This window comes from Columba livia, chromosome 11 (assembly GCF_036013475.1).
Source record: "Columba livia isolate bColLiv1 breed racing homer chromosome 11, bColLiv1.pat.W.v2, whole genome shotgun sequence".
NCBI lineage: Eukaryota > Metazoa > Chordata > Aves > Columbiformes > Columbidae > Columba > Columba livia.
Window position 1 is genome coordinate 7,356,090 of NC_088612.1, and position 8,655 is coordinate 7,364,744.

The 8,655-nt window shown below is 39.6% G+C and overlaps 1 long non-coding RNA gene across 2 annotated transcripts in view; it reads left to right on the forward strand.

Annotated features, from left to right (window-relative positions):
• LOC110359916 (uncharacterized) overlaps positions 1 to 4,559 on the forward strand; it is a 73,226-nt gene extending 68,667 nt beyond the window's left edge. For both annotated transcript variants that reach the window (XR_002415448.2, XR_010475354.1), the window contains one exon: positions 2,859 to 4,559. This is a non-coding gene — a long non-coding RNA (uncharacterized LOC110359916). The remainder of the gene's footprint in view (positions 1 to 2,858) is intronic.
• Positions 4,560 to 8,655: the final 4,096 nt, after the last annotated feature.

The following is an 8,655-nucleotide window of genomic DNA, read 5'->3' on the forward strand; positions in this document are numbered from 1 at the left end:
TTTTCTTCTGGCTTACTGGTTTACTTCGGTGGGAAACTTAATACTAGGCTGGGGATGAATTCTCTCACTGACCTCTCTTCAGCCGATCCTTGGGATGTTCTGGAGATATATGCTTGACTTCATACACAGATGCATCTCTGGGAGTCTCAAGTCATCTCCTGGGGGGCTCAACCGGTGCAGCTGGTCATGCTTGGGCATCCATGTGAGTGGCAGGAGATTGCTCAGGTGGTTCTCAATATGGTGTCTCAAGGGAGACTTGGAGCTGGCAGTAACCCAATTTAAAGCATGCTGGAGAAAAGGGGTTGCACATCTCCTTTTCTGAATCCAGTGGTGCGATTCTTTGTCCCTCTAGAGGAAGACTGGTGACTACATTTAGCAGAAGAACTGGTAAGTTGAGTTGTTCCTTTGACCGTCTTTTATGACCATCAGAACTGTCCTTCAGGAAAATAAACACAGTTACAGTTATTTAAGGACATCAGACTGTGTGGCGGACTTCTAACACTATCTTGACTGCTGGAATATGTTTCTTCCATGTGCTATGAATATTTCAAATTAAAGCGTCCTCCCCCCGCCAACATTAATTTTATAGATGGCTAATTAATTATCCTCCCTATGGCAATTGGCTGTGGGTTTTATTAACTTGCAAATCAAAAGAAGAGCCTAAAAAATGACAAGCTAATTTTTTAATAAGGTATGTCTTCTGTGTTTATTTGTATTTTATTTCCCAGCAGTCTGTAAAGTTATCTGTTTAATTTGGGAAAACACATTATTGCGGTTTGAGTAATCTTCCATGGAAAAAAATAAAAATTATTTTGCAACCACAGTGATGAAATATATTGTATTGCAGTCACGAATATGCTAAACAGATACATATCTTTGCTTAATTTAAGTAAGTCAGAATCTCGCTCTGATCATAATGATCACGACAGTCGTGTTAACATTAATATAATCCTTGCATCAGTTTTCTCCTGATATGGGACATTCCCAGATGCCAGACTTCTGCCCTGCGGTTTCCTGTCATCATTTTTATTATTTTTACTTTTGAGATGAATCGTGGGCCTATTTCAGCAACAAGTGTTTTGCAATTAGTTTTGATGGAGCCAAGATTTCACTGGTTCTCTCTAGTCCACAAAAACAAGAATTGTTCCACCAGCGTTAGATGAAGTTTGTACAAGCAGCTCTTCCACATGAAGAGAATGAAAAAACACAGAGGAGATCCTGCCAATGCTTGTTTCATATTGAAACTATTCTGAGGAAGATTCTCAGAAACGAGGTTGAAAACTCTGGTGGAAAACAAATGATGACTGCTACAACATTTTTGTAGCTGTTTGTACCTTTTCCATAGAGAGCCACTTGAGGTGTTGCTGTTTCTGCGGTTGTGTCTCAGGAAGCAACGACCTCTGCAATCCCTGCCAAGTTTAGCAAAGTCACTAATTGCAAGTTGCTTTGATTTCACTTTTCAGCTTCTTGTCCCATCGAGTGCTGTCACCTGTCTAGGACCATGACTGAAGGCGATGACAGATTCCTGGGGTGTGTTCTTCCCCTTTGGAGATAGTCAACTCTGCTAAAAGTTGCTTCTTATCCTGCACTTATATTTCTGGAAGGAACCATGCCTCTAGTCATGTGGATCCATCTCTTCTTTCATCCTCCTTGGACCATGGGAAGTACAGAGGCATTCATGCAAGATGTTGGATGTCTGTAAAAGCAAGAGGGGATTTCTCATTCACATGAAGATAGAATCAGAGAATCCTTTTGGTTGGAAGAGATCTTCAAGATCGTCAAGACCAACCATTAAGCAAACTCTGGCACTAAACCACATCTCTAAGAACCTCATCTATGTATCTTTTGAACACCTCCAGGGTGGTGACTCAACCACTCACAACACAAAAACATCAGCTTTTTGAGATGAGCTGAAGTCCTCTTTGAAGCTCTGAAACAAATTTGCTTAATTTGTTGTCCTGTTGAAAACTTGGCTGAAAGTCACTGGCATTTCTTCTGAAGCACAATGGTTTATAATCTTCATATTTCTTTTGTTCTATTGGCATAATTTAGAGATTTCTTTATTACTCATATTTATGTGTCAGTTCTTGGAGGAGTGTGGGGAAGACAAGATAGAGAAACTGTACTGAAAGACTTGTCAAGTTTAATATGGTGCATTTCTCATTTTCTGAAACTGTGGAAAGGCTTATTTGTGAGGCAGTTGTTTGGACAGTCTCTGTTCCAGCTTTAGAAACCTTGGCATGTTTACAATGTTTGACTATATAAAAGGTATGAATGCATACAGCTACTATAAATCCAGATAAGTACAGCACTGGGCAATGCTATTCCACCCATGGTCTGCAAGGTATCACCAGGTAGCCAGTGACAGCATCTGTGGACACCCCCAGTATCTCTTGGGTAAGGGGATCTCCAGCCCTAGGTGCCTGCAATAGGCAGGAGTTAGTGACTAACAGCAGGCATGGAGTCACATTCTTACAGATCATCATCTTATTTACAGGTTTAATATAGCTGGTTTGTGTTTACGATGAGAAAAACCACAGTTTTGGGTAGCAGTAGCATTTTGTCTGCCTGGGTGATTAGTGTTTCATTTATCATTCTGTTAACTGCCTGTCTGACTCATAAGGGATGCAAGCTGGTGTGTTACATCTTTTTCCAAGACTGTTAGGATATCCTTTATTTAATCAGAGGTTGAAGGAAACTTTGTGCAAAGTAACTGGATGACCAATACGATAATATTGAGTAAGCAAGAACTGTGCCTTGGTGTGTGCAGGGGTGAGTTGTTTCATTTTAACCTACATCATGGGGCTTCAATGGAGAATCTGAGTTGGTTGAACTCTTATGTTGGTTTCTAATTGCAGCGGACACTGAACTAGAGGAGGCTCAATCTTGACATGGAGCAGAGCAGACTCGTCCAAGTGCTGACTTGCTGGAATTAAGGTAAATGTGTTGGCACAGTGCTCTGCATTGACCCAGTGAAGAAGACTCTGCTGAGCGTAGGACACATCCAACAGCAGTGGATGCTGATGCCCCAGAGCATCCCATGGAATGTGCACTCTCCTTCACTGCTGCTCACACCCAGAAATAAGACTCCACAGACTTACAAAGTTCTTTTCAATTCTGTTCTCTTAGTGTCTGGGACCAATAATGAACTTTGAATTCCCTGGGATAATTAGGCATAGTCTGAAAAAGCCAAAAAGGAATTTGCCTCTATTTAGAAGTTCTCTTTCACAGAACTAATAAATCTACCTGGGATTTTAGGATCATCTACATGCTTCTTTTTCTTCTTAATCACTCAAACTTTGGTTTCACTGATAAATATCTTGCCTTTTCACATCATATTGTTTAACCAACCTTTTTTTTCATATGCTATTCAAAATCTAGGTCCCTACCACCAGTAAGTGATAAGAAAAACACTTGATTTCTTTCCAAGCTCAGAAAAACAGAGAAATTCCCACTCTACCAGCTTTCTGAGAAGAATGCAGTGACTACATTTCTTTTTTGTTTCCAAATTTTGCTCATAACCTTGCTGTATTGCAAATTCAAAAAACTATTCTTTTCAGCCCTGGCACCAAACTAATTTAATTTCCATATTTTCATTATCTTCCTATTAACCACTAGGGCTCTGCAACAAAGAAGCTATTAGAAATATATAATGCTACAGCCATTCCGTGCTACAAACTCTCTGGGGCACTTCGATAAATTACATCCTCATAATGAAGAAGTAGCGGGGAAAGGGTGGCAACAATAGATTTCTTTTTTTTTTTTCCACAATAGAATGAAATTGGGATTTGATCTGATGCAACATGCCTTGCTCACAGCTCAGATAGAATATCAAATCATCCCTGCAAAATTTAAACCTTGCTATAATCCCCCCATTGTATCCATTGTTCTGCCGAAAGTTTGAAGACTATATGTATAATAGTTTACTAATGGGGATTTAGTTGATATAGTGTTGTGGTTTTTTTTTTTTTAACTTACTCAATTTAATTATCCTCAGCCTAGAGTCTAATTTATGTGTGTTTGATGTCACTATTCATTAGCAGTACAGATACACCAACCGTAAAAAAAAAATGCAGCTGGGTTCCCGTCTTAAACAAACTGCACTTGGTTATATACTGGACTTGTGTTACAGAATGGGTTTGGAACAACACCCTCAGTAAAATTACTACCTAGAGAAGCATAAGAATATGAATTTGTATAAGAAATGTCTGTAAAAGTTGTTGTATCAAAAGGACACAGTTTAGTTCTGTGCCAGGACACATATCTGATTCATTAGCTGTCACTTAGAGGAGAGACAGACAGACAGACCCTGAACTAGAGTTATGATTTTCAAGGTCACTGGCCAGATTGAAAAACTGGCAATACGTTAAATTGTGGGTTACTGTGAAATGGATTTGTTTGGGTTTTTTTCCCTCCCTTAAATGAAAATTCCTTACAATGTTTTTAAACAAATGTAAGGTTTTGTATATCCAAAATAAAATATTTGGGTTCTTTTTTGTTTAAGCACAAACTGTGAAATGAAGGTCGCTTCCATCTGAATAAAAAACATTTTCAAAATGTTTTTGGTTTTCAATCTTTTTTTTTTTCTAATACAAATATTTCCACATTCAAAACAACTTACTGACATTGACAGAAAATCGCAGATTAGTTTTGATTAACGGAAGTGCCTACTTGTAAGAAAGTTATAGGCATGACTTTGGCTGACTCTTCTCCTAAATACACTGCCTGGCTCTAATGGAACAACGTGTCCCAGCTCAGGAGTCCGTGTGTTTGTAAGACACCAAATCAAGGTGCTGGCTCTGCCGGTTCCTCCATCCCTGCAAATGCCAGTGAAACCCGATATTATTATTTTATGCCTACCCAATGCACGAGGGAAGGAGGTTTTCCAGTTCAGCCCATCTTGCTGGCAGAGGGACACCTGCTCAGGAAAATCCTTTCAACACATTTTCCTCCCTCCATCTTTCTTGTCCCTGGGTAGGAGGGATTAGTAGAATAAACCCCTGGAAACAGGGACACCGACCCCAATGCTGTGACCTCTGTGCCACTTGTTGCTCCCTGTGGATGGACACAGCTGAGTTATGGGGCAAACCAAGGGGGCAAGCTCTGTTCTGAGAGGTCTGGTTACCCCTGCAAGAGTAATCTTTGCCTCTTTACCTTCTGTTTGTATTGCTGAATGATAGAGTGGTCACTGAGAAATTAATAAATAACTCAAAACAAAAAAAAAAAACCCACCCCTCTCCCCACCAAGACCCAATTCCCCACTGGGGTAGAGCAAATGGCACTATGCCTGCTCTTGGGAGGTCTTGCTTAGTCTCAAAATCCTTCCTTGGGTTTAGCTGAAATCTCAGGTTTCAGGAGCATGGCCTGTTGCCCTTGTTTCCCCAGCCATGGGGCTGAGGAGGAATTTCTCAGCTCCTGACACTTGCCAGCTGGCTGGAGCCGCTGCTGGTTTTGGGGGGGATCCCATGTGCTGGCAAACAGGTGCTGGTGTCTGGGAGGGATGAACTTGGTCCTGGTGCATCACCCACTGTCTGAGCGATAGGTATTGCTTATGTGTAGGGTGCTTGGGGTCTGGAGCTGATGAAATATTACATGCCAATGTGACGATTGCTCCCAGTTACCTGAATTAAAACTTCTCTATTCCTACCGTGAAAAACACAGCCTATGTAACTATTTTAAAGCAATAGGGTGAATCATTATGTTTATTAATTAAATCAACCCTTCTAGTGACAAGTGAATATTTGATTTTCTATCCCCAAAGGAGAGTACGTACTGTATTACATTACAGTGATATTTTCTAATAAATTATCAAGCTGACATCTTGCCTTCAAGGGGGAGAGGCAGATTGTTAACAAAGATGGCAAAACCAGCTCTTTCCTATTTATGCCTCATCTCCATTATGCATAAGGCCACTGGTCTCAGTGCTCTCTGCCTCATAAATGATGATATCTAGGAAAGGAAGAGTTTGTTTGATGCATGGACACACACACATATATATATATATATACAGCTTTGAAATGTACAAAGCAGTCACAGAGTCAACCCAGCTTTTCCCTTTCCTCTTTCTTTCCCCACTCAGAAGTAAGTAGTTATCTCAGTGATAATAAGAGAAAGCTTAGGTCAGATTCTCCAGTGGCTTTGCATCAGCATTGCTCCATATAGAGCCTCACATAGGGTGGGAAATCACAGTGTTTGTGCAAGGAGACCATGTGAAGTTTGCTGGCTTGGGACCCTGGCTATGTACAGGAGGTGCGATAAATGGAAGGGCTAGGTTTGCTCTCATTCGGCCTTGTGGATAACTAGGAAAAGGATGATTTGTCCCTCAGCATCTCTTTCCTTGTTTGTGGAGATGGTGATCCCAAACATTCCTACTGGGGCTAAGGTTTGGTGAAGAACCAGAAGAAAGACTGTGTGAGGAATATTTGTTGGACCCAAGGGACCACTCATGAGGCTTCAGAGAGGTTTTCAGTGGTTTGCAACATTCAAGTGAATTATTGAGAATATTAAAGTAAAAATAATACATTCTTCTTATTTAATTCAACATTTAATATAAGCTGGAGGAGAGGGAGATACATGACAGCTGTTGGAACAATATTTCACAAACTCCAGTGAGTTTTGCTACCTAAAATCCTGTATTGGTTCTCTTGTTTTCAAAACCATAACAGCATCTGCTAAGGCATCAGGAACCATACAGTGGGGCTCCTGTAAATAAGCAAGCAAAGCGGGAGTCTCATAAGACAGTTTTGAATGAGTTCATACTGAAAAAGCAGCTCTGATTCACTTTGCACACGCTTAAGAAAGTACTTGTTGGGACTTGATTCCACTCAAATACAATACATTAACTCATTCTTCTGTTTACTGGGATGTTATTATCTCTTTATTTGTAGTTGGATCAACTAGTTAGGTGCAATTTAGTTCAAGTAGGATTTTTGAACTAATTTTTGTACAACACTATCCCAACAAAATGTGATGGAAGAATTGGTTTGACAGGCTGTGTTTTCCCTTCTTCTGCCTCCAAAATGGTTTTCACAGCTCCCAAATAGGAGTTGTTGTGTTTTAGTGCCTCCGAGTTGCAAGTAGATGACAATTCTGCACAGGGAAGGGTATGTCTGCAAAAGGTTCAGCCTTGTCCATACAGTGGAATAACTGCAGGAGAAGCCTTAACTGGGTGCAGGAGGAAGAAAGGAAAGTCTGTGACAGGTTGAAATATTTTTCCATATCAGCAGCATTTTAGAGACACTTGTTAATGAAGATGATTGATTGGAAAATGAGTCAAAGCTTTTAAATCTTTAAAAAATGATTTTTTTTTTTTCTTCTTGAAAGTGGATTACTCATCTGATCATGAAGACAAGAGATTTTTCCTTTCTACTTCCAAAGAATTTGAAGTTCCTCCAGGCACAATCTGAGAAGCTCTGCATAATTACACACAGGACACCTGGTACAGTTCGTGTGACAGGCAGGATGAGCTGTCTGGGTTGCTTTTGAGAGACAGAGGATGGTGAGAAAAAAGGTGTAATAGCTTTTGTGCTAAGTGTTTAATAATGTTTTTTGTCAAACAAATTAATACTTAGACACCCTCCCCAAAATTCAGCCAAAGCTAACAAACATGAGAATATTTTCTGACATACAACTAAAATTTTTAGACAGCACATATTGTTGCTTCTCATGAAAAATAATGAAAAGAAAGTAAATAAGAGGACATTTTCAAACCGTTTTATTGTCTATTCTAGTGAAAATGGTAGTCATCAGTAATGGTAGGGAAAGTAGAAATAATGGTAGCAATATTAGTATCCATCTTCCACTTATGTCTTATTTCCAAACACATGAAGCATATGCTAAGAAGATACATGGCATCAACGTAACATTAATAAGAGCTTGAATATAAAAAATTCCCAAAGTGAAAGGTTTTCCACCAGTTAATTTAGATTTGCTGCCTCTTTATATTTCATAAATAAAATATATATCTTTTACTGCCTATCTGTGTAGCTGGCACTCATAAATAAAATATTGATGCAGTAGAATTTGAACATGAAGAAGGGAAGTGAATATATTTTTAAAATGTTTAAGTTATGTGAGGCGGAACAAATGTAGTTGGTAGGCTGTATTGTTTTCTGTGTGTTCAGTCTTACAGCCTTACTGTTCTTGCATGCATGGTTTATATGCCTGCAAATTGTTTGAGCTTTACTGGTCATAAAGATTAGGAAAAATTAAAATCCAGTGAAGTAGAAAACAGGGTTCTCCCCACACACACTTTCATTTTTTATTCTTTTTTTTTAAATGGGTCTGCTTCAAGCAAAATATTGAGTTCAGAAGCTGTGACCTTGGATAAATAATGTATTTTATCGTAACGTTAAACCAATGAATATTGTCCATGTGCTCAACGTTAGCTGTGTGTGTAAACACCTTGTGGGATCAAGGCCCCTTCTGGCAGAAACCCTGAAATCTCTGCACCCCCGAGAGCAAAGCTGTTCACCTTGGGAAACGTACAGGCTTCGTTTGTAACAGAGAAGCCTGTGCTAAATATACCTCCCTGCTGATCCAGGGTGAAAATGAACTGGTGCCTTGTTCAAAAGTATGCATAACTGGCCTTTTTTTGGCTGTTTTGCAAGGTGTATGGGGTGTTGAAAGCACAGCTGAATTCTCCTTTCAGATTTA